Raw genomic sequence first — 25,190 nt, forward strand, 5'->3', positions numbered from 1 at the left:
GCACTTAAACAATGTTTTGTAAAGGTTTTTTTTGAAACCATAAACACATTTTTTTTAAAGAATGTTGGTGTTGGGATGTAGGGTGTATCATATTCGGAGGAGCTCTACTGCATGGATATGTAAATTAGACAGAATCACTTAGAATATGGCGCAGACACAGCACACCACAATTGGCTAATTCTTTAACAGAAGCTGGAGCGCACCTTTCAGTAATATTAACTGTTAGACGTTGGCAGTCTCAAACTACCCCTGACAGACTGGCAACTGGCATTGTGACCTTGTGGCAGATGCCAACCGAAACACGCATTGCATTATCCTTCTGATTTCATGTCATAGAATAGTAGAAATGATATTTATGAAACAGTTCAGCTGTGGAAAACGATTGCTTCTAACAATGATTATTTAGTCCTGCCCTATACGGTTTCTTTTTAGATTCTACGTTCAATTCTTTATTTTTTAATTTTCAATATTCAGACACTAGTTGGATAGCTCAGTGGGTACATGTAGCTGTTTTTTGATGTGCAGTTGAGAGGTAGTATGTTCAATCTAGGAGGTCCTATGATGATTCGTGTGACACCTGAGGTGGGATTTTAAAGTGCCCCTTTAAAGGCAGGGGTGTTGAATTGCACATCAAGGTCAACCTTGTTCAAATTCGAGATCCTAATCGAAACTGGATTACTTAAAGCTTCACTGTCTGGTTCACTATCCCTGCGACTGGTATAGTTGCTTCGCAGGAGTGCCATGACCAGGGCTTTGAGCCAGTGTCACCGCGATGCAAAATGTTGTCCCGGATCGGCGTTGCCGGCTCTTTCTAACCATGCAACCAACCCGCAGTCCATCAATATTTACTCTTGTTCTCAGTCCCTTCAGAAGTGAGGGCGACTAGAGGGCGTTCCAGAGCGGCGATGTAACCCCTCCCGCTCCAGACGGCCATTGGCTGTGGAAACCTGATGTATATGTATGAGGCGCTTGAAACGGAGGGGGGGGCAGTCCCCGAGTCTGTAGCATTGTAAAGGTTAGGAAGGGGAGGGCGAAGGGGGAGGGGAGAATTTGCTGCTTAACAGCACCAGTTCCTATTGCAGTATATTGTCTTGTCAGGATCAAATGGGAGGGGGGTGGGCATTGATTTTCCAAGAGGAGAGCAGGTCTTGACTGTAACCTACATTGCCAGGAATAATGCGCCCTGCTCGGTATTCTTGTTAAAATAAAGAGTCTGGGTTTGAAAGAAAAGTTTGGGGTACGGCGCAGGGGTGCAGACGCATTCCTCCATTGCCGCGGCGCGGGGGAACGCTCGCTGTGCGCCTGGAGTCAGATGTAGCGAAGTAGTGGCCCCCCTCCCTCTGGCCACCAATCCTCTGTTAGTAGGAGGAGATGCGATGTGTGACTAGGGCTGCTCGGCTCCTCCGCGTGTGATATTCCAGCGACCCTTTGATGAATTGCTTCGCACACGACCCGCACGCCCGCCGTTGACCTGCACCCGGGGGTGGTGGTGCATGCGGTGGCCCGGTCCCCACGCCGGCGACAGATTCCACCTGCAATGGTAAGTCGCAGCCAGCGTGCCACCACCAAATTACCCCCTTTTTTTTCTTTCATCTGCAATGCATACCTTTAGTCGTGTGTCTGTATCCTGCCCGCAGAGCGTGGCTAAGGAACATACAGCGGCGGCACCGCATGCGAGACGCGGTAATATATTGTGTTGCGGTGTTACATGTGTTGAATGATTGGCAGTTTCAGAAATATGTGTGCACTGGAGGCTCCTTCTGTGAAACCGTGCCCAGGGCAGTTCTCGAAATGCTTCAGCTGTCAGCAGCCATAACTGCACTGCGCCCCCTTTCCTCCTTTGCCATCAACCCCGGTAAGTGGCCATCACGCAGCAGCGCCGGATCTCACCGCATAGCCGTCCGTGTTTAGGAATGAGGCTCACGTCTGGCGAATACCCGGGGGCGCTGCTAATGGCTCTGAGCTTCCGCGTCCACCCTGGGCGCCTCCTGCGCCTCACAGCACGGCAGCAGACTGGAAGGGGCGACTTACCTGGGAGAGAGGGCCAACCCTGCTCAAAAGCCAGGCAATGCGGCGAGCAAGTCGCGAAACTGCTGCTGCAGTATCCCGCCCGTTGCCTTAGGAGCTCCTGCAGGGGGGTGAGCTATGTTGCATGTGCATTCAATGCACATACAAAAAGCCTTTGACACTTTGACAGGGACTGCATTCAGAGTGACGGGGTGACTGAGGAAATGCAAATGGCGGGAGCCCCTGAGCTGCGGCCGCCACCATGACAAATTGCATTTCTGAGACAAAAACACACATGTCCCGTTTGCCGTAATTTAGGGCAAAGACTCATCGCTGCTCTGTGCCAGGAACGCGCATTACACATACTGGGCGAGGGGGTACCTTCTGCAACCCGGACTCTTGCACCTTGGACCCCAAAATAGTTGCATTTTAGCACGGCTGCGAAGGGCCTACGTGTTGGTGAGGTGGTTTTGTGGTTCCAGCTCGCCCTAATGAGATTTGGTTGTGCCCCCTTCCCGTTCTAAGTCGCTGGTTCGAGTCACGACACGCTCAGCGGTTTTCACGTCGCGTCTTTAAAAAATGAGCACAGCCACCGTGGTTAGTGATAACAACTATTACCACGCCGTCTTTAAGATCCGATCTGACAACGGGTAGCCTACACCTGGGTAACCTGTGACACGTAGCAGTGATGCAATAGAGGGGGGTTCATCGTGACCAGCATGGCATGAGGCGCCTAAGCGGCAACAGTGAGAACATACATGCCGTGTATTCCTCACCTGTGCTCCTTAATGGTAGTCTGATAAAAAAAAGCGCGCATGGTCACAATCACATCAATTCATTCCACACAGCCATGCCATGTTGTGCCACACGGCGTGTACTGATATATGTGTGCGCACATAGTATAGGCTATGCGTTGCATTCCAGCTGTTTCAAATGGTTTTTTTATGCAGTTTTCCCAAGAAAAGCTGGAGGGCAGTGCATGCGGTGTGTGCAAGTGCCATGGTGCGATTAATCGATTCCAGTTGTCCTCTAGATCGCAATTTGCTAGCATCCAACACATGGAACATGACGCAACGGGCCAAAAGTGTAGCACCGAAGGCTGCTAACCACAGCGGGGCCAACACTAATCCTGCGGGCGTGGAGCTGCCATTTCTCTCTGGATGGCAGTCCCTGGTGTGTATGGAAGGCTGCTCAAATATGGACGTCTAGTATTGCCAGACTAGCCGCACCTTCTGGGGCTGACAGGCCCCATCAGCGCGTTCCCGCAGAACTTCACCACTCTGCTTAGTTTATTCTCCTTGTTTGTCTGGCACGATACCACCATCCCGTGGCATTGGGATGACAAATGAGGGTCGATTTGGGTTCGCCACAACTCTTGCAGCACTTCCGGTATAGAAAATGGCAGGGAGCCTACCCTCAGCAAGTAGATTTCATAATAATGTTTCCTCGTTCCAAGTTGCGCACTTACTGCTGAAGACCGAGGCATATCTAAACGCGATAAAAAGACTATTTGAATAGAAAATGATTAATTTTATAGGAGACAGGGCTCTATAACCACCAATGAGATTTGCATCAAGCCACTTTTTTGTGTATTGACATTCTCCGAAGCTACACATTTTGAAAAAAAAAAGAACTCTATTCTTTCAGGCTTGGGCTGGACACCAGCTGACGCAGGCAGGGATATATAGACCGTAGATACACTGCCACATGAAGAGGGCAAGGCATGTGGGATGGAGATAAACAGATCGAACCAACTTGAAAGGAGCACAGAGGGGCAAAGAGTAATGCAGACAGATATACAGCAATGCACAGAGAAACATACTGGGCACGATAGCACGTGGCAGGGGCAACGACAGCAATGCAGGCAGGCCATCGAGGCGAGAGGAGAGAACAGAAGAGGGGGTGGGGAGGGTCAGAGAGATGCATACAGACCAACAAGGAGACACGTAAAGAATAATGTAATGCAGAGCGGCCGAAAAACACACGTCACTTGAAAACCAGAGGGAGGGAGGGAGAAAGACAGAGCGAGAGACAGAGAGAGAGTGACAGAGAGAGGGTGTAGAGAGACAGAGAGAGGGGGGAGGGAGAAGCGAGGGAGAGAGAGGGAGAGACAGAGAGGGGAGTGAAAGAGAAAGGAGAGACAGAGACAGAGAGAGAGAGAGAAAGAGAGAGAGGTGGGAGAGAGACAGAAAGAGTGAGGGGAGAGAGGGAGGGAGAGAGTGAGAGAGAGAGAGAGAGAGAGAGAGAGGAAGAGGCGAGGGAGAGAGAGGGAGAGACAGAGAGGGAGGAGAGAGACAGAAAGAGTGAGGGGAGAGAGGGAGAGAGACAAAGAGAGTGTGACAGAGAGAGGTGGTAGAGAGACAGAGAGAGGGGGAGAGAGAGGCAAGGGAAAGAGAGAGGAGAGACAGAGATAGAGAGAGAGAGAGAAAGAGAGAGAGGCAGGAGAGAGACAGAAAGAGTGAGGGGAGAGAGGGAGGGAGAGAGAGAGGCAGAGAGTGAGAGAGAGAGAGAGAGAGAGAGAGAGAGAGGGGGGAGAGGCGAGGGAGAGAGAGGGGAGAGACAGAGAGGGAGGAGAGAGACAGAAAGAGTGAGGTGAGAGAGGGGGGGAGAGAGACAGAGAGAGAGTGACAGATAGAGGGGGCTAGAGAGACAGAGAGAGGGGGAGAGGCGAGGGAGAGAGAGGGGAGAGAAAGAGAGCGAGAGTGGGGGAGGAGAGAGACAGAAAGAGTGAGGGGAGAGAGGGAGGGAGAGAGAGAGAGACAGAGAGTGAGAGAGAGGGGGTAGAGAAAAAGAGAGGGGGTAGAGGCGAGGGAGAGAGAGGGAGGGAGAGAGAGAAGGGGCATAGGGAGAGAGGTAGACAGCGAGAGAGAGGGGAGAGTGTTAGGGAGAGATAGAGAGAGGGAGAGAGACGTGGAATATAGAACACTTCTCATAGAAGAAGAGGAATAGGACCAATACGTTGAAAGACAGTCAAGGAGGAAACCAGGCGGGCATATATGAAGCGACAGAGGCATGCGGAAATAAACATATAGAGACAGCAGTAAGTTAGATAGAGATAAAGACGGCATGAAGGAAACACGAAGCAGCAGAGGGCCACATCTAGCAGACAGAGAAGAGGAGAACGAAGAAGCACTGATGCAGACAGGAAGATCAGAGCTAGCACTGTCTAGACAGCAAGAGAGAAAGGCAGACCGCCAGAAAGACAGGTAGAGACAGAAAGAAAGAAGAGCGTGCATGGAACGGCGTCTTCTGGCACACTAAAGTGCTGCTAACGCACATGCCCCCTCACACAAACCCACGCATGCACAAAGACAGGCGGTACAGCCTGTGACATGCCACGACCAACAGATACAAACATGAGCTTCTAAGCACGAGCTTGCGTTCACGAAAGGGAAAGGGCAGTGTGGAATGCACAGGAGAAAGGAAAGGCGCAGAGACGCGTTACACAGGCAATCAGACAGACACAGAGGGAAAGGTGGACAGATGTGGGGCATATGGGCAGCGACGAGTCATAGAGCCAAACGCAGACAGACCGGTGGGTGCCCAGGATTACATGGCGGGATGTGGCTATGGCCATCATTAGCTATGCATGGAGGACGTAGGTCATTTGGGGTCTAAAACATCCTCTTCACCAAGTAGTTCACACGATGCCCTCCCCCCACCCCCCAATTACAATGCTGCTTCCCTACAGCTGGAATAAAAATAAAACAAAGCTTCTGAGATGTTTGTGCTTCTAATATATCAGCAAAGCAAAGAAGAATGTGTCATTTCTGTCTACTGTTACATTCACAATACATTATAAAGACTCAAAGCGTGAGCTTTTCAATGTTGAAATTCTGTTTTTGTCAATTTCTGGGTTTTGCAAACACGGTCTTGTAAAGAGGCAAAGTCGATCAAATGTATGTTTGGAAAAACGTTTTATTTTTAAATAGGCTTCATATGACTATGTTCTAAGTTAGAGGGATGGGCAGAGGAACAGGAATGTAAGTAGGTTTTTCATAAAAAACATGATTTGGATTGGATTATTGTGGTTTTGGAATATTCAGTATGTAATGTACACCCGTCTACAGCATAGCAAACCTCAATGTCTATTATGTATTTTCACTATACTACACACATGTTTCAACATGTTGACATACACCTCTCACACCTACAGCCTCAGACTGAGGCACACCCCAGGCAACCATGTTGACGCCAGTGCCCTTCCACTTTATAACAGCATCCACGCTTTGACTTAATAGATAACACGAACAGGTGTTATCAGTGCATTTGAGGGCGTTTATTTCTCTCATTCTATTGTTTTTCTTATGCATAAGATTATATAAAATGCCCTTCCTTAGCCTCATTCATCAGTATATATAAAATAGCCTTATTCTTTCCCTTAGCCTTATACATCAGAATATATTAAATGCCCGTACACGTTTTGTTAGCCATACGCATCAGATTATATAAAATGCCCTTAGCCTTATACCGTAGAATACACAATATGCCCTTACACTTCCCCCCCAGTCTTATGCATCAGAAAATATAAAATGACCTTATGTTTTCCCTTAGCCTTATTCATCAGAATATATCAAATGCCCTTGCACTTTCCCTTGGCCTTACGCACTAGATTATATAAAATGCCCTTGGCCTTACACAGCAGAATATACAATATGCCCTTACACTTCCCCCCAGTCTTATGCATCAGAATATATAACATGCCCTTGCACTTTCCCTTAGCCTTATTCATAAGAATATATAAAATGCCCTTACACTTTCCCCCAGTTTTATACATCAGAATATACAAAATGCCCTTGCACTTTCCCCTAGCCTTATGCATCGGAATACATAAAATGCCCTTATGCTTTCCCCTAGCCTTATTCATCAGAATATATCAAATGCCCTTGCACTTTCCCTTAGCCTTACGCACTAGATTATATAAAATGCCCTTAGCCTTACACAGCAGAATATCCAATATGCCCTTATACTTCCCCCAGTCTTATGCATCAGAATATATAAAATTCCCTTGCACTTTCCCTTAGCCTTATTCATAAGAATATATAAAATGCCCTTACACTTTCCCCCAGTTTTATACATCAGAATATACGAAATGCCCTTGCACTTTCCCCTAGCTTTATGCATCGGAATACATAAAATGCCCTTATGCTTTCCCTTAGCCTTATTCATCAGAATATATCAAATGCCCTTGCACTTTTCCTTAGCCTTACGCACTAGATTATATAAAATGCCCTTAGCCTTACACAGCAGAATATACAATATGCCCTTATACTTCCCCCAGTCTTATGCATCAGAATATATAAAATTCCCTTGCACTTTCCCTTAGCCTTATTCATAAGAATATATAAAATGCCCTTACACTTTCCCCCAGTTTTATACATCAGAATATACGAAATGCCCTTGCACTTTCCCCTAGCCTTATGCATCGGAATACATAAAATGCCCTTATGCTTTCCCTTAGCCTTATTCATCATAATATATCAAATGCCCTTGAACTTTCCCTTAGCCTTACGCACTAGATTTATATAAAATGCCCTTAGCCTTACACAGAAGAATATACAATATGCCCTTACACTCCCCCCCAGGCATCAGAATATATAAAATGCCCTTACACTTTCTCTTAGCCTTTTTCAGCAGAATATATAAAATGCCCTTGGCTTTCCCTTAGCCTTTTTCAGCAGAATATATAAAATGCCCTTGGCTTTCCCTTAGCCTTTTTCAGCAGAATATATAAAATGCCCTTACGCATTCCCTTAGCTTGCTAACAGAGATATTCTGTGTTAACATCACATAGACACTTATATTACAGGCATTCTCCAGCTTTAGTGACCATTTCTGTATCCTCCGCATGTATTGATTTTGTTAGGCTACTAACGTCCCCCGCCTATTCACAATCGATAACCTATTGCAAAATTGATACAATATTGTGATTGTAATACTCTGGTTGTACCACTGTATTTGATTGACATTCACAGATGCACTCGCCTTGAAAACACATGCAATAGCTTTGAAGTGCACTTGTGTGGTGAAGTAGCTTTGCTATCACATTTGTTCTCTTACGCATGACACGTTCCTTAGCCCCTTAAAATATACGCGGTAATACATTTCCAGAATTATTAACAGTATTCTGACCAGACCATATATATATATATATATATATATATATATATATATATATATATATATATATATATATATATATATATATATATATGTATAGGCAATTAATAAAACAGGTTTGCCTGTGATCCACAGACCGTATTAAAAACATGAACTACATTGCAATCCTAATCTTAATAGGCACTGTAAGAAAATGGCCGCCCTGGACTCGGAATGTTGTCTATTGCACATTTCTAAGATAGAGGTTGGGCGTCCTCTGATGTTATTCAACACGTACTGTCAACAGTGGCTTCTAGTGCTTGCATACATACATGGCTAATTTAAACAAGGGAAAAGCTCAGAACACATGGCAGGGTGCCAATCACCGCATCGTCAGGGTGACAACTGGACAGGTCTTTGAATAGGCCATTACAGCCAAGACTCGGCCCTGGATTTACCCATAGGCAAGCACCATTATGACTGAGGAATTAGAGAGTCAGCAATGAACGTTAGCTAATTTGACTTTACAATTGGAATGATTTAGAACATGTTTTTTAGTGTACACCTTCCAGTTGAACCAGAGGCAGTTCTGCTCATGCAGGCCGGTGCTTGTTGCAAGTGGTGTTCAGTCCCGGCTTAACGTTAATGAAACACGGTCTTCACAGCAGTCAGACTGCAGGTTAGTTACAGCTGCCTTCATAGATACTCCTGCATCAAGTTCTCCCCTCAGGGCTTACCAGACTCAGATTGTTCTCGAAATGTGATCTACTAGGATAACATTGCTCATAGAAATTAGTGCATGTTTTCATCTGGGAATAAAATATAAACAAAAATGCCATTACACAAATGAAATTGCCAAGACAACCGATATTCTGATTGGTTTTACAGGCCTACCGGGCAGAGGCAGATTTTGGTGTGGAAGGCAGGGGGGCAGGGGTGTTGCTAGGTCTGGAAAAGACCCGGGGTTACGCTGATGTCGAAACTGTCGGGACTGGGGGTTAGCTAGCCTTTTGGTTGCAGCCCCTGAGCTTCTATCCGGGGCTACAACCAAAAGACCAGGGGCTATAGCCCACTTAGCCCCCACTAGCAACGCCTCTGTAGGGGGGGTTGGCTAGCTCTACAAGTGGCATCTAGATTCTAAACAATTGATGGGTGAGACCTCACAGGGGTGGTGAATGTTTTCAGTGAAGGGATCCAAATGTTTCCTCTAATTAATGCGAGCAACCAAGCGTAGCGAGGGAACCCTGAATTATTGAGGGGTGTTTGGGGAGGCAATTTTTTTAAAATAATGTGCTGAAATGATGCATATCGGAGCACCATTTTTAAGAAAAATGGGATGAAAAGCAATACAATTCATAATTGTTTCTCTACGGAAACAACAGAAATATCAAGTAAATGTCATGATTCATGGCAGTCATGCCTGGTCAATATTTTGTGTGGAGTGGCCTAAAAATGTCCTCAAAATTAGTGCAAGCGACATGCTGAAATAATGCGTTTCCAGCACAATTTTTGACAAAAGATGTAAAAATCCATACAATTTATTGTTGGTTCACATGAAAAAATCCAGGAAATGCCATATCAACAATAGTACACTGAATAGGAGCACTTTCAATTATTTCCATTAGGCTGCTGCCACAACCTAGCTACGTCAGTAACAGCCACTTTAAAGCACTTGCATGAAGCGCTTGATGTATTTCATTTAAAATGGCCATTACTGGCAGAGTCTACAGCCGTAGCTATACCTGTACCAACCAAGGGAGTTCAGGTATGGGGGATATAATATTGGGTTAAAATGTATTTGCATTATTGAGCCACTTTCTGTGGAAAAACTGGGTAAAAAGCAAAACAGTTTGCAATTGATTTTATATGTTATCTCCAATACAAACATGCAACAGATGTAAGCTGCCAAGAGGGAACAGGAACATTTCATGATGCCCATGATATATGCCAGTATAAAAACATTTTTGCACTGGCTGTGCCAATACACATCCATGCCTGATATGCCAATATTTGACAGAATTACTATATAACGACATACTCATGTTTGCTTAGCACAAAATGCCAGCAGTTATACTATAAGGGAACATGTCCACACTGGCTACGCCAATGTATGGCACTAACCCAAGAAAACAACATAAGCCTTTTGGCTTTAAAAAAAAAACATGTCACAATTGTAAAATATGTCCAAACTGTCTGCACAATGTATTCCAGTCTAGACACGAAATATCACTTATCAAGTCTGTTTTATCATTGTAAAAAGTGTCATGCCACAGTAAGAAAGGGCTGGGCTGGCTTCCCTGAAATGCCAGTGTAGCCAAGTTATAACATATACCATGCTTGGTTCATTAAAGATGCCCAGTATAAAACAAGTAATGCCACTTTAAGAAAGGGCTGGACTGGCTGACTCAAAATGCCAGGCTAGCCAAGTAATAACACTTAACATGCTTGCATTATCAAAGACAGTAAGAAAGGTGCAGCCTCTCTGCCCCAAAATGCAGCCTAGCCATGTAATAGCACTTAACCTGTTTGTATTATCAGATGCCCAGTACACAAAATCAAAATGTCATGCTACAGTTAGAAATGGTTAGACTTCCTGTCCCAAAATGCCAGTCTAGCCACCTATTAACACAACATTCTTTCTTTTATCAACCAGCGGTTGATAAAAGAACGTATGATGATTTTATAGTAGGTATCAAAGATAGATTCCCAGTAAATAATTTGTTGTTAATTCACCCCACCCTAGACACCTACTCCCCAGCCATGCACAAACAAACATGTGCATTCACACAACACATTCACACACACCATTCACACATGCACCCATATGCCATACCCTCACTCATTCACATGCATAAAACAATACAAAAATCTTACCTGCACGCAGCCCCAATCCTCACCGACCTCACCGTCACCTCCAGCTCCAGCGCAGCAAGAACAGGAACCAGGAAGCGGACTTCCTGGTTGCTGCACGAGCCGGAGCACTGATGACGTGGCTCCCCATTCTGTTTGTGTGTGCAGGGAGGTGCAGGTGCACAGTACCCCCTCATATGCGCAAATGTGCAGTACCCCAACACTTTAATCCCCAAAGGGCCATGCAAGGCTGGGTAAGCACAACGCCCACCCTTGCACAGCCAATTGGACATGCACAGCTGGGGTGCAAACTGTCAAAGGGATTCTGAGTTTCCCGTTGATAATTCAAACCAGCTCACTAGCGCTCCTCAAGCTGCATCAAGCAGCTGTGGGCGCGCTTCTGGGCTGGCGTGGCTCCTCCATAATGGGTGATAGTTCTGATGGGTCAGCGCCCTCAAGCCAATTATGAATGAGCCATCCCAGGCCACAACCAACAATGCCAGTAATGGTCACTTGAAATATCATGCATGAAGACTGCCGCACTTCATGCATATGATTTACAGTGACCTTTACTGGCATAGATGGGACCACTACTGGCATAGATGGGACAACCTAACTATGACACTAATGGTTATTTTTAATCAAATGCATGAAGGCTGAAGCATTTCATGCACATGAGTTAAAGGGACCATTACTGGCATAGATAGGACAACCTATCAATGTCAGTAATGGGCACTTTAAATCACATGAATGAAGCTGGTTATACAACCTATCTATACCAGTAATGGTTACTTTAAATCACATGCATGAAGGCTGAAGCGCTTCATGCATGTCATTTAAAGTGGCCATTACTGGCATAGATAGGCTATGGCAGCAGATTCTTGCATGTGATTTACTTACAGTGACCATTACTGGCACAGATATGTTGTCACACCCGATCTATGTCAGTAATGGTCAAGGTAAATTACAATTCCAGCAATCTCTGCAAGGCATTTAAATGCCTTGCAGAGATAATTCAAACACATGCACATGCACACACACACTGATCCAACATACACATGCATTCATACATACATGCATCACTAGGATCACTCAGTCATTCATGGCATGCACACATGCAGATAATGCATTACATTCAAACACATTCATAAATACCTAATACATATGAACAAATACTTAATATACCTGCATATAAACACATACATCCATAAAAAATACATAAATACATTATAAGTTCTTACATATCATGAAACAAAACAACTACCTTTTCTTACGGACAGGGGCACCACACATGGGCAGACAGCACACGCAACGAATGCAGGCACATGGTGCTGCCATGCCCCGGTTTTCCTGGGCACGCCAGTGCCATGTGTAGCAGCGTGGTTGCCACAGCAACCCTCTGAGTGGCACGCTGCACTCGTCGGCTCATCACTCAGAGCGTGTTTTTTTTTTAAATATCATCAGGGCTAGCAGTCAGCGCAGGCACAACTCAGAGTGTAGGTTTATTAAAATCAGGATGGCAAGCATTGGGGGGATGCTCCGGGCACCAGAGGGGAGTGAGGGGGTGCCCGACCCTCCTGCTCTCCCCCTGGATGCACCACTACTACCGGTGTGTACATATAGGTCAATCGAGGGAACGGAATCTCTCTTAACCTCAGAATGTTCCGGTGCTAACTTGCTTGCTTCAACTGTGTGAGGTTGAAGACTGGAACATTATTCAGCTCTATCCAGCTTTGGTTTTTTATTTTAAATTCAGGTAGAAGTTCTACGCTAATCTCGCTGCTTCCTCTTCAAAGTGGTTTTCAAACATAGGGTCTCGCTATATATGATATTTTGAATACCCCCATTTTAATAATACTATCTTTTATGAGTAGGGATGTCATGGGAATATTTACTGATTTGTTGGGCATGAACTCCCAGGTAGGTCCGAGTGCTACTAGGAGCTCGCTAACTCATGGAAGGCCCAACACCTTCCCCAAAAGGAATGTAGACCCATCCAGAGAGCTAGTTCAAACTGTGGTTTATTACAGCCAAAATCAACAGAGATCAGGACACGGATAGACAAAAATCCTGGAACATCTCAGTAAGCTCTGGCTAGCAGGCCAGTTTTGTATGCAAATTATATCATGAGGACGTCACAACCTGGGCCTCTCTCCAGAAAACCTATCGCCATCTGGGATTGGGTGCTGGGTGGTAGTTTTCCTATATCAGACCCAATACATTTTAGTTTTCTGGCTCTCCCATGTCAGGTGTCGGGCCTGGGTCATTCCGATATTGCTATTACTAAACAATGTTGCATTGTGAGGGTCTTACCATTGGTTCTTGCCCGTTGCTACCCACCCCTAGGATACTGAACTGTGATTGGCTAGATTTGACGACCCATGCCTGGGATCCAAGATGATTCTCCACTCGAGATGAACCTTTTTAAGGTAATATATACAACCATGTGTCTGCATTGTAACGTGTGTGTACCACCATAGTCTATGAGAGTGCCCATTCACATTGTGCAACACTTGTCTCCTGCTGTAACGACTTTGTTTTAAGCTTCTGTCTGGCGGCATGGGATCACTCCTCTTTCCCAGCGCCGGTATCGATTCATCATCCAAGCCGGCCGAGTGACGTGTTCGGAGACTGTGTTTTGGGCTCATGGATCTCTGAATTTCTCAGATTCCTGAGGAATTATTCAGATTTGCTGCAGCTGATGTTACTGTAGTCCAGGGAATTGAATTTCACTTGTATCTGATGGCCTTGGCAGGTGGCCCCATCCCACAGTTGCTCTGCTGTTCAGTCTGAATTCAGCTTAGCTCAGCTCTTACTGAGATGCTTGTGGCCTACTGTGGTTTACCTAAGCCATGGCATGGCTTCTACATGTTCATGTTATCCTCTAGTCTCCATAGGCTAGTTATGCATGGCTCTGTCAGGTCTCGTAGGTGCTCCTGCAGCTCCATAAGGTTAATTGCATGTAAGCATCTGCAACCTTGCTCAGGATCTCTTGCCTCTTGCGCTTTCTGTGTTGCTGAGGTTAAGCGAATGACAAAATAATAAAAGAAAATACAAAGTGTGTGTGTATCTGTCTTCTAACTTATCAAACTGTTCTGCACATGTTCTTCATGTATTCTGGTGTGTTTTTTGTGTTCCGATGTGCAGATGACATGTTTGCTTCCTGTCTAACGCTGGTGTCTTTAACAACATCAAGTATGGCTTCTTGGCACTTTAATCAATGCTGTCAATTGAAGTCTCCTTAGTGACACCCTGAGGCTCCTCGTCCACTGTAGGTAGCGTTTGTACTGCTCCTGAGCTGTAGGGTTGACTGAGTGGGTACCACTCAATGTACTTGTCTATCATAGGAGCACTAGGGATCGGTCCGAAATAATATGGGTGATCGCAGTATCTTTGGTTCTTCTTCCGGGCCATGTATCTTATGGGATGGGGAGCAGGGGTGGAATCCGTCCATCCCTCTTCAGTCCCCCCATTGGTCGACTTTGTCAACCAAATCTCGATATGTCCACCCTTTTTCACTGGACTGCCATATCTTAGTTATTACTCAGAGGTGTCCATAATAATTTGTGTGATCATCAAAAGACCAGTGCATGTAGCAGCATACTCCTTCAGGGTTGCACCACACCCACTTCCCTTCGCAGAATTTTGGATCCCGGGGATTGTGATTGTCCAATTTTATGATCCATGCTGGGAATAAATCACACTGTGCAATCTATGTTCTTAGCCTGTCTCGTTCCAATAAAATGTCATCCTTTGTTCACCCTATGTTTACGTCCATTAGTATCTGCATTCCAATGACTTCTTCTGCTGTTTTCTTGCACCTTCCAATGCATATCTTCACACCACAAACTGATGCTGCTCCCAGCACGAGTGCTCTGGCTATCACCTTCAATCCATCTGCCAGCCATGATGGCATCCAGGACCATATATATGCCAGCCAGCTCTGGTCCTTCTCTGCTCCTCGTGCTTCGTCCTCCATTTTTGCATGCATCTGTGCCAACTGTGCAACTGCATCTGAGAGTGTTCCATTATCTTCATCGTTGGCTGGTGTGAATTGCGCAAACTCATCCTTCCATTGCTGTGAGGAGATCCTGAACATACCTATTCTGAAGCACCACCAACCTTATTGCTCTGAGCTCTTCTCTTATGGCATTGAACAATTTTACTGTAGAATTTATAGTTACCATCAACTCCCAGCGAGTGATCTGTAACCATTTGGCATTGATGTACATCTGTATTCCTGGTATCAGTGATGCAAAGAACATTTGTGTTCTGCTAACCAGTCTGTGTTCTGCTGGAACCTCATCCATTGCCGCTTCTGATGCCTCTGAAAAGTAAGCCCCCTCCCCTCTTTATTCTGCTTATTCCTTTTTGCTTCACAGTCTTCTCTATCTGGGCAGGCAGTGCTATGTCTAGTGACCTCTTCTTCCATTTGTCATTGTCCATTTCGGGAACTGATCAAGCTTTACATCTTTCTTGGGTGGGTACCACCAATGAAGGCATGTTGATGTGTACCAGGGAGCATACCCCTCCCCACTAAGGTAGCAGCTTCTCATATGCTTTAGATCCACATGCCCAATAGCGCTCCATCAGCACTGCCGTTTCTGCGCTCATTGCTGCAATACTTTCAATTGTTTTGCATTCCACGTTCTCACCAACTTCGACATCACCATTGTTCTGGTAGTGCACAGCTGGTATCTTCAGGGGAATTATTGGCATCAGTCCAGCTCCGTTTTCCACCCAGGTCAGCAACTTTGCACTTTTGTTCCATTCCTTCAGGCACTTGTAATTTCCTCTCGCTCGTTTTTCACTGCCAATTGTGCTAAGGTCAGTACCTTGCTTCCCACCACTCCATCTTCCCAGCCACCATTATTGTATACTCGTCCGTAGATCATTATCTGTGGTTTCTCCCAGCAACCAGGCTCTCCTCCTATCTCCTTTACACTTGTCCATGGGCATGGTAACTCCTTCAGTGTGATAGTCTTTGTCTCTCCCTTCTCTGGTCCATCAGTAATGTACTCTAACCCTTCATCGAGCTGCCAATGATTGTTCATCATGTCTAGTATCTGTATGTAATAATCTTCATATGGGAAGGTTCCCTTGGACATCAATATTAAGGTGGCTTTCTTCCCTTGGAATCTTCCTCACGTTTGGACGATCGCGAGGTACATCAAGCACTGTGCTCCTGCTGTGGGTATTTCAGTTTCAATGAACGTTCTAGAAGCACTCATGGCAAAGGGGTTTAAAGAGCAGACCTAACAGCTCTCCCCAGTGCTTTCCCTGCCTACTTTGGACATGTGTTCATACCACATGTTGTTGGATACCCGTGCTCTGTCTGTGAGAAACATGTCAACTCCCTTCATGTCTGCATCAGCACTGTGCTTACCTCTCCTTACCTTATACGCAGTGTCTTCTCTTCCAGTCTTTATGGTAGTTCCACCTACCGGGTCAGGGAAATGTTAGTAGAGGGTTCTACTATTCCCATTACTCCAGTGGGAATTAATAAACACACCATTATTAAAATATTTTTTGTTGTCTCTGTCATGACCACTTACGCTGCTTGATCCTTGCAGCCTGATGAGATGATAAAGATGCCTGCCGGAAAATCACAAGAAAGGCGTTATTTTGTTAGTATTGGTCAGTATCCTCAAGCTCCGCTAACTAAATATTCACTAATGGCAAAAGCAAAGACCTCCTCCCAAACCTTCCATACTGAGGGATTTCTTAATGTGAGCAGAACCAGGTATGCACTGTGTTCAGGTTGTGGGTATGATTGGGCCAAATAATCTATGAACATGAGGAAATATACTGCAGGGAATGGGGCCCTAAACCTCCTTGGTCTTCTTATATAGTGTACACATTGGTTAGAAAGGGATTCTGGGTTGTCAGTGGGAGATAGCATCAGGACAACCCCTATACAATTCTAACAACATTTGCATCAACCTGCATGTGCGAATGGAAAAATAACAAATAGACAGTCTTTTAATCGTCAATGTGCACTAGTATTTCAGTTGCCAGGTCAGCTGCTTGAGATCGTCGTACCATAGTATGGCCTCCTCTCCCTAATCCAGTGATGTCTGCACGCACTTGTTTTTCATCAAGATCTTCAATGTTGGCCCTGTCAGTTACCTCAATTCTGTTGCCAGGTGAGGCCACTGCTTTGTAGGGCTTGACGTCTTGAAGATGGTTCCACATTGATTTCCCAATGAGCCGCAACGCTCTGTCGGTGATGGCCTCAACTACGCGGGGGCCTGAAAAAAATCTGGGCGAGTTCCAGTACCTCAGGAAACTGTGCAGGAGCACTCTGCCCCCCACTTTTACTGAATGTTTGCGTTCACCATTTATTTCAATTTCACCAGAATCTGTTTCTTTGTTGTCTTCAGGCTTGCCCCGGATCTGCTGTATCTGGTGAGAGATAAAGGAAGCACTATAAACCAGGGAAGTGATACATGCATACATTTCTTGACCCAACACTTCTGCACTGTTCTCACAATCTTTTAATGCCCTAGTGGGAGGAGCCAGGTTTATTGTGTAATTCAAACAATGGCAGAGGCAAACAGTGAAGCCAGTTTTTCTTGGTGCTTTGCTGAGTTTTGGCAGTTCACTCTTTGAAGAGCCCATTCAGACGTTCACATACTCCATTTGCTTGTGGGTGGTACACACAGGCAAATTTGTGTTTGATGTCTAGCAGGGTTGTGATGTGCTGAAACAGTTCATTGGCGAAGTGAGGGCCACTGTCAGACTGCAGAACCTCACAGTTGCCCCATGTTGGGAAAACCCCCCAGACCAGTAATTTAGTAGCCCTGAGGGCATCAGCATGTGAACAGGGCACAGCCTCTATCCACCATGAGAAAGGGCAGACAACCACGGTAGCAGTAACCTTGACAAACTTGGATCATATCCACGGAATCCATGTGGAGATGCAGAAATGGACCTACAGGTCTTGGTATGGGTCCTCTCACAACTCTTTGCATATGTCCTGCTGTAAACTGTTGGCAGGTCAAACAATTGCTAATAAAGTCAGCTACATGTTCATTCAAATTTGGGCAACACCATGTTTCTCCAATGCGTGTAGCAATGACCTTCTTCCCTGTGTGTGCTGGATAATGCAATCGTGATAATGCTGATTTCAGTAATGTCAGCAGCATGACCACTTTCCCTGTGTTGTTCAGGTAACATAGGGTATTTGATAGAGACATGGAGCCCATAGATCCTTCTCCTCTTGTGGTGCAGCTCCCTGCAGTTCCATAATTTTTGTCTCTGGGAGTGTATTCTACCCCTCCCTCATGACCATGTTCCTCAGACCTCCCTGCTCTCTTTGTTTCTCCTCCAGTTCCCATAGTTATCTATAGTATGCTGCACACTTTGCCTCATAGTCTGCTGATTTGTTTCCTTTTGAGATAGGGTCTTCCCCTCTTGTATGGGCCTGGCATTTCACAAAAGCAAGCTCTTTTGGATACTCAATTACGTCAATTAATTTTCCCAATAGTAGTGCGTGCTGCACTGGTGTCCCATCTGCTCTTCTGAACCACCTCCTGAGCCATTGTGCCAGTCCTGAATGCACTGGTGATGTGACGTAAATTGTCACATACCTATCTATGCTGTGCTCTAGTGCTGATATTAGAGCCACTAGCTCTGCTGTCTGTGCTGAATCATTTGATGGTAGCCATGCACTCAAAACTACCTCACCTGTCCCGTCCTCCTTCCGTCTTACCACTGAAGTTCTAGTCCTTCTGACCCCGTCACTTTGATCAATGTTTGATTAACCGTCAATGTACAGCACGTCTCCCCCTCAAGTGCATCCTCTTCTACCTTATGTGTCTCACTGAACATCACAAAGAGGGCATGCTCCACGTAAAGACTTGTGGTGCAGCCCATGGTCACTGCTGATGATCTTTCCACTGCGAAAGCTGCAGCTGCCAATGATTGTTCACATGGAAAATGTCCTCTCATCACTGGTCAAGCTGTCCACTGTAGTAAGCAATTGGCCTTTGCTCCATGCTTATCTTCAGAGTCAGTACCACCTTTATCACCACATCGTCAGTGTGTGTGAAAAAGATGAACTACTTTTTGTAGTCTGGGGTCCCTAACACTGGAGCTGGACACGTTGCCTGCTTCAATTCCTGAAAGGCGTCAATCATTTCTGCAGGCCATGTCAATGTCTTTGTCCCCTTCTGGGCCTCTTTCAATGCAGTCAATAGTGGACCTATGTATGTGCTGTGTTCAAATCCCCATGCTCTGCAGTAATTGCACAACCCCAGGAACTGCTGCATTTCCCTCACAGTCTTTGGGTGGAGTGTGGTGTGTATTGTATCTGCTCTTTTAGGGGAAATGTGCTTGCCATCCTTAGATATCATCTGTCCAATGTAAAGCACCTCCTTCTGACAGTACTGTAGTTCGGCCTTGTCTACCTTGTACCCTTTGTCAGCTAACACTGTTAGCATGTGCACTGAGTCCTTTCTGCACTCGTCTTCTGTCTCACTGCAATCAAAATGTCATCAACATACTGTAAAACTGTGCACTCTGTATGTTGCCTAGATCCATCTAAATCACTCTGTTAAAGATAGATGGTGATTTGCAGTACCGCTGTAGCAAATAGGTATGTTTCCACTTCTTGCTTCAGTACATAAAACGTCTGCAATGCGTCTACAATGTGGTTAAGAGGTCTTTAGTCCTGAATGAAATGCCACAACCCCCTGTTGGCCTTGCGCAAGGGGTACACTGCCATGTTGCATGGAGATTCTGATGGTACCAGAATGCTTCTCTCAATGAGGGCATTGATTGTCTCATAATGACCCTCATCTGCCTCTTTGGTTAGGGGATACGGTTTTACTCTTGCCAAAACTGCTCCTGGTTTCAGTTTTATTGTCACTCCCCCTATGCTCTTTATCACCCCATGTCATAAGGACTTGTGGTCCATAAACTGTCTGGTAGCTTGCCATTGTCCTCCTCCCAGAAGTGGGTGGCGCCTCCAGTGCCATCGCCATTCTCTGTGGTACCTCTCTGTAATGAATCTGTAACCAAAATGTTACACTCATTTCAAACATAATCTCCAGTTCCAGTCTTTCTTCTCCAAAAAGGTCATCATCTGTCACTGTTGCTACCCTGCACCCTTCTGCAACTGCAATTACTGCTCTCCATGCCCTCCCAGTATCATCTGTTGCATGTACTGCAATCCAATCCTCTCTTTGCCAATACTTCCTCTGTTTCAATGGACACTATTGTTCCCTCTGGCTCATCCAATGGTGTCTTTGGCCCAAATAGGTATCTGTTTTGTACTCGCCACACCTTTCCTGCGCTGCCTGTCATCCACGCAATGGCGATGTTTGTCCCATATTGAAACATTTTGGGGTCCACTGGCATCCCCCTCTATACTGTGCACCCGCAATATGCCTGGAAGATTTGTTTTACATTCAACACGTCTATTCCTGTTGTTGAGCACACTATGCCATTGTCTGTGAATGAAATGGTCATGTTCAGCCTGCTCATGATGTCACGTCCCAATATGTGTACAGGTGTCTGTCGTGATAAAGTTGGGTTCCCCTATAGATAGTGAGATGTTATCAGTAAAAGGAACAACTTCCCGAGCCCCAGAGAATCCTTGAGTGTTCATGGCATCATCTGACAACACAAATGCCCCTTCCAGGATGCATGACCTAATCACCCCAGTGTCAACAAGAAATGAAAAAGTTTTGTCACCTATTGCCCCCTCCACCCTGTATGCGAGGTTCCTCTACAGGGTTGGGTGTGATTGACAGGATGGGACACATCAAGTACGTCTGTGTGCTGTCCTACTGAGGATACATTGATAACCTGTTCCCTGTAAAGGGGTTGTTCCCTACCATTTTAACTCATCCCAAATCTAACTGGTACTGTCGCCACTATGTCCATGTGTTCAGGTGTCTCGTCTCCTCATCATGTAGTTGTTCTAGCTTTTGTGTTTTTCCCCTGATCTGTGGTGCTTGTAAATACTGTGTCAGTGGTGCTGCAATTTGTGGTGCCTGCATCTGTATCTGTGATGGTGCTTGTGCTTGTGTTTGTGCGTGTGGCATCTGCTGATATGAGCCTTGCATCTGCCCTTGTTGCTGTGGGCCCTGAGCATAATAATCTTCCTGCCCCCCTTGATAGTGTTGCGGCCCCTGATCTCCCCAATTCTGTTGTGCTCCTCTAAATCATCACGCTCTCGAAATGTGTCCTATCTGCCCACAGGTCCAGCACTGTGGTGGCTCCCTGCCCTGTCCTTGGAAACACTCCGAAAAGTCCCCTGAGTTCTGTTGCATCTGCTGCCTGTACCCCCCAAATCTCCCTGGAAATCCCCTTGCTTGATGTGCCTGTGGCCCAAAGCCTTGCCCGGTCTGGAACCCTCCCCTTCCTCAGAATCCCTACTGTGGGCCGCCCCACCCCATGTACACTCCTCCCATGGTTATTGCACATGGTTGTGGTTGTTGATACCGCTGCTGCTGCTGTGTGGGTGCCTTTTGGGGTGGGGCTGGTTATAATCACCCCTTCCATTGCATACTTCTTTTTCTTGGCCTAATCTGCCTTTCTCTCTTCCTCCTTTCGCTGAACCTTTTCCTGCCATAATCTACAATGGTGCAATATTTTGAGCTGTATTTCTGGCCATCGATTTGCTTCCATCCCCATCAATTCTTTCAAACTCTTTTGTACTGGCTCTGGTAGCCCCTGCACTAAAATAAGGTAGAATATAGCTATCGTTTTGTCCCAAGGCTCTCGAGTTTCGAGGCACCAAAGCTCTTGAATCTCCTGAATATATTGAATGGGGTCTTCGTTTTCGCTCATTTTGCATGATGTAATCGCCCCAATGTCTGACGTGTCTGGGTATTGTGTTCGTAACTCTTGCCATACTGCTGCTCTACAATTTGCAAATGGTGACCCATCATGCACTGTGTTCTGTATCGTCACCCCTGAAAACTCACCCTCTTCCATATGTCATCAGCTACATCACCCAGTATCGAAACTAACAGTCCCTTTATGTCGCCCACTGCCAACCTGTGACCGCTGTCAGATTTTCCATCTCATAAATCAATTTCCCTGTTCCCACGCTTAAGGATGGTCATCTGCACTTGACATTCTCCTTGTCTGTGTGTTTCCAAGGCACATATTAAGGTCTGACCACTCCCATTTCTAGTAATGGCATCTGATCTGTGGGTATGCTGCCCTCTCTTCCTGTGTACTTCGGTACTGTCTAAGTTGTATAGGCCCTCTCTTGTCTTCGATGCCTGTGCATACATCTGCTGGTTCTAGGGTAGGTACTTGTTTGCTTTTGTCATAAGCCCTAGACAACCATCCTCTCGAACATGCTAGCGCTGTCACCTTCCTCCTACTTCCGGGGAGATTCCTTAGTCCATTGACATATGTGTAATGTGTGGTGCCCCTGTCATTCGCTTGCTGTGCTTGCTCGTCTGCATCGGCCCCTCCTTCTCCTCGTCCGTGGGACCTACACTTCCATGAATCTCACTGGTCTGTCCCTGTGGATCTTCGTTGTGTCTTGACTGTCGTGTAGCCGAAGGGTCCTCTGTCCACAAGTGCCACACAGAGAGAATCAAAGTCACTCTCTGTACAGCCCTTGAGGCCACATGTGGGAGATGTTCTTCCGGAACTGCGGTACTCATGGAACCCCAAACCACTGTAAAGGAAACACCGGTTAAGTGTCAAGCCAAAACAGAATCAACAACCAATCAACAAGTAAGTGGAACGGTCTTACCAAGAGGCACCTGTGGAGTAGCGGTTGTACCTATGGGGAAGATTCCAAGACCCAGCAAGGCTGTTCTCTCAGTATGTAGCGATCCCAGCAGCGTTGCAAGTGCCAGGCCCACCTGATGCCAGAATCCACACAAGAAGGGCGGAACGTAGTAGGAGTCCGTGAAGCAGTCCGTGGTCGTAACAATGATCCAAAAGCAAGTACCAAAGCCAAGGGTTATCTGTTTGCCAGTCCGTGAAACAAATCCGAGGTCAAAATCCAAAAGGTGAGACAAAAGGTAAGTAGCGCCATACAGGAATCCGAAGAAACAGCTGTGAAGCACCGAAGCACCGCAACACAGCCGTTTAAATACTGGCGCTGCTATTTCCTACCGGTCACATGACCCGTGAGTGCATCATGTGAGTGTAGTCCAGAAACACGTGAGCGGAAGGCGGTGGTCATGTGACGCGGAAGAAGCCGGTCTAGAAGCCGCCACGGAAGACGCCAAAGGGGTAGACGTCTCCGCTGGCAAACAGCATGCCGACCCAAGCTTTGTGGCAATCGGCGCTGTGGCAACTGGGGCGAAGAGAGAACCTGTGAGTCCCGGAACCGGGCAAGAGGACGAGGGGTGTTCGAGGCACGGGGATGAGGAATGGGACCCCCAGAGGGACGAGTGGAGTGCGTGACAGAGCCCCCCCCAAAGGCCCATGACCCTGTGGGCACGGAGGATGGTCCCTATAGAACCGTGCCACCAAACGGGGAGCCTGGACATCAGCAGCCGGGACCCAGGACCGCTCCTCGGGGCCATACCCTGACCAATCCACAAGGTACTGGAGACACCCCCTAGAGACACACTGAACCCAGAATGGCAGAGACCTCAAAAACATCCGGAGTGGACAGAGACACCGGGGCCACAGGAGAGCGAAGCCGTGTGGGAGCGGGGCAGGGCTTGAGCAGAGAAACGTGGAAAACAGGGTGAATCTGCCAGGAACCCAGGAGAGCAAGTCGATAAGACACAGGGTTGATAACACGAGTAACTGTATAGGGACCCACAAAGCGAGGTAGAAGCTTGCGACAACCCACCAGGTGCAGATGTCGGGTGGATAACCAAACGCGGGGTCCCACAGTGTACAATGGGGCCACCCGTTTCCTGTCCGCCTGCGCCTTCATGGACACCTGGGCCTCGACAAGATGAGTCGAGACCTGAGCGTGGATGGAGGCCAGGTCCCTAACGCATGCTAGGGCAGCCGGATTGGCCGAAGTAGGCAAGTCTGTGAAGGGCAGAACACGAGGGTGCTGACCATAAAGTACGTAGAACGGGGAGAAACCAGTGGCAGAATGGACAGCGTTGTTGTACGCGAATTCCGCAAGATGCACAACGCTCAACCAAGAAGATTGCAGCTGTAGGGTCAAACAACGTAAGTACTGCTCCAGCGTCTGGTTCAGTTGCTCGGTCTGGCCGTCCGTCTCAGGGTGATATGCTGAGGAGAAGCGGACGTACATCCCGAGCAACCTAGTCAGGGCCCGCCAGAAACGTGAGGTGAACTGCGAACCCCTGTCCGAGACGAGAACCAAGGGAAGCCCGAAAAGACTGTGAAGCCATCCTGTCGTGTAGCTATGGAGGGAGCTGCGGATGACCCCTTGACCACTATGGTTCAGGCCATAACCGTGTTACGTGCGGACATGGCCGCAGCAAATACAGCCATTCACCAACGCTTGGATACCATCCAGAGTGCCAGACACCCTCTACCCTCAGATGCTGAATTTGGGGACACACCACCAGGCCCCCTGCCGTCCAACCTCCCGTTCCACCCATTCCTAACTCCATCCCCTTAGTACTGCCCTCTCCTTTTCCTTTGGCCACCCCTGAGAGGTATCATGGGGATCCCGGAAAATTCAGAACCTTCCTGAATCAATGCAAGTTGCATTTTTTGTGTAGACCCATGGCCTTTCCGGACTCCACCTCCAAGGCAGCCTTTACTCTTTCTCATTTAGCAGGCACTGCTGCTGCCTGGGCCAATCCACTCCTGGAAAATGACAACCCAACCCTTTACGATTTTGACTTGTTGGCCACTGAGATGTCCCGAGTTTGATACACGCCATAAAGTCCAGTCCCGAGACCTGGAACTCCTGGACCTGGGGCAGGGTAGGGGGTCTTTAATCGAATACATTACTAAGTTCAATCAGTATGCAGCCGAGACTTCCTGGCCTGAAACAAAGAATCCGTTGTGTATTATCGCGGCTTAAACAACGCCAGGAAGGATGCCCTTGCGGTTGTTCCCTCCTTACCGACCTCTTACCATGATCTAGTCGATTTAACTCTGCAATTGGACGCCAGACGTTCTGAGCGTAGGGCTGAGGCCGGTTTCATGCACACCACTGCCCCATCTCCTTCCACCTCGGCCCCCTCAAACACCAGTTCCGAACCCATGCAAATCGGGGGCATCAGGATCCCAATCACACCCATAGAAAGGGAACGTAGGAGGGTGGACAATGCTTGCTAGTATTGTGGTCTAACTGGTCATTACGTGAA

At 46.8% G+C, this 25,190-nt stretch overlaps 1 protein-coding gene across 6 annotated transcripts in view; it reads left to right on the forward strand.

The window, feature by feature from the left end:
• The first annotated feature begins 1,058 nt into the window (after positions 1 to 1,058).
• Positions 1,059 to 25,190, forward strand: part of ADCYAP1R1 (ADCYAP receptor type I) — a 1,274,377-nt gene continuing 1,250,245 nt past the window's right edge. For 2 of the 6 annotated variants that reach the window (XM_069647708.1, XM_069647709.1), the window contains exon 1: positions 1,059 to 1,540. The gene's annotated coding sequence lies outside the window, so the exon portion shown is untranslated. The remainder of the gene's footprint in view (positions 1,541 to 25,190) is intronic. The other 4 variants (XM_069647712.1, XM_069647713.1, XM_069647714.1 and 1 more) reach the window with 3 other exon arrangements.

The sequence above is a fragment of the Ambystoma mexicanum genome, chromosome 2q, assembly GCF_040938575.1.
Source record: "Ambystoma mexicanum isolate Mex_15411 chromosome 2q, UKY_AmexF1_1, whole genome shotgun sequence".
Lineage (NCBI taxonomy): Eukaryota > Metazoa > Chordata > Amphibia > Caudata > Ambystomatidae > Ambystoma > Ambystoma mexicanum.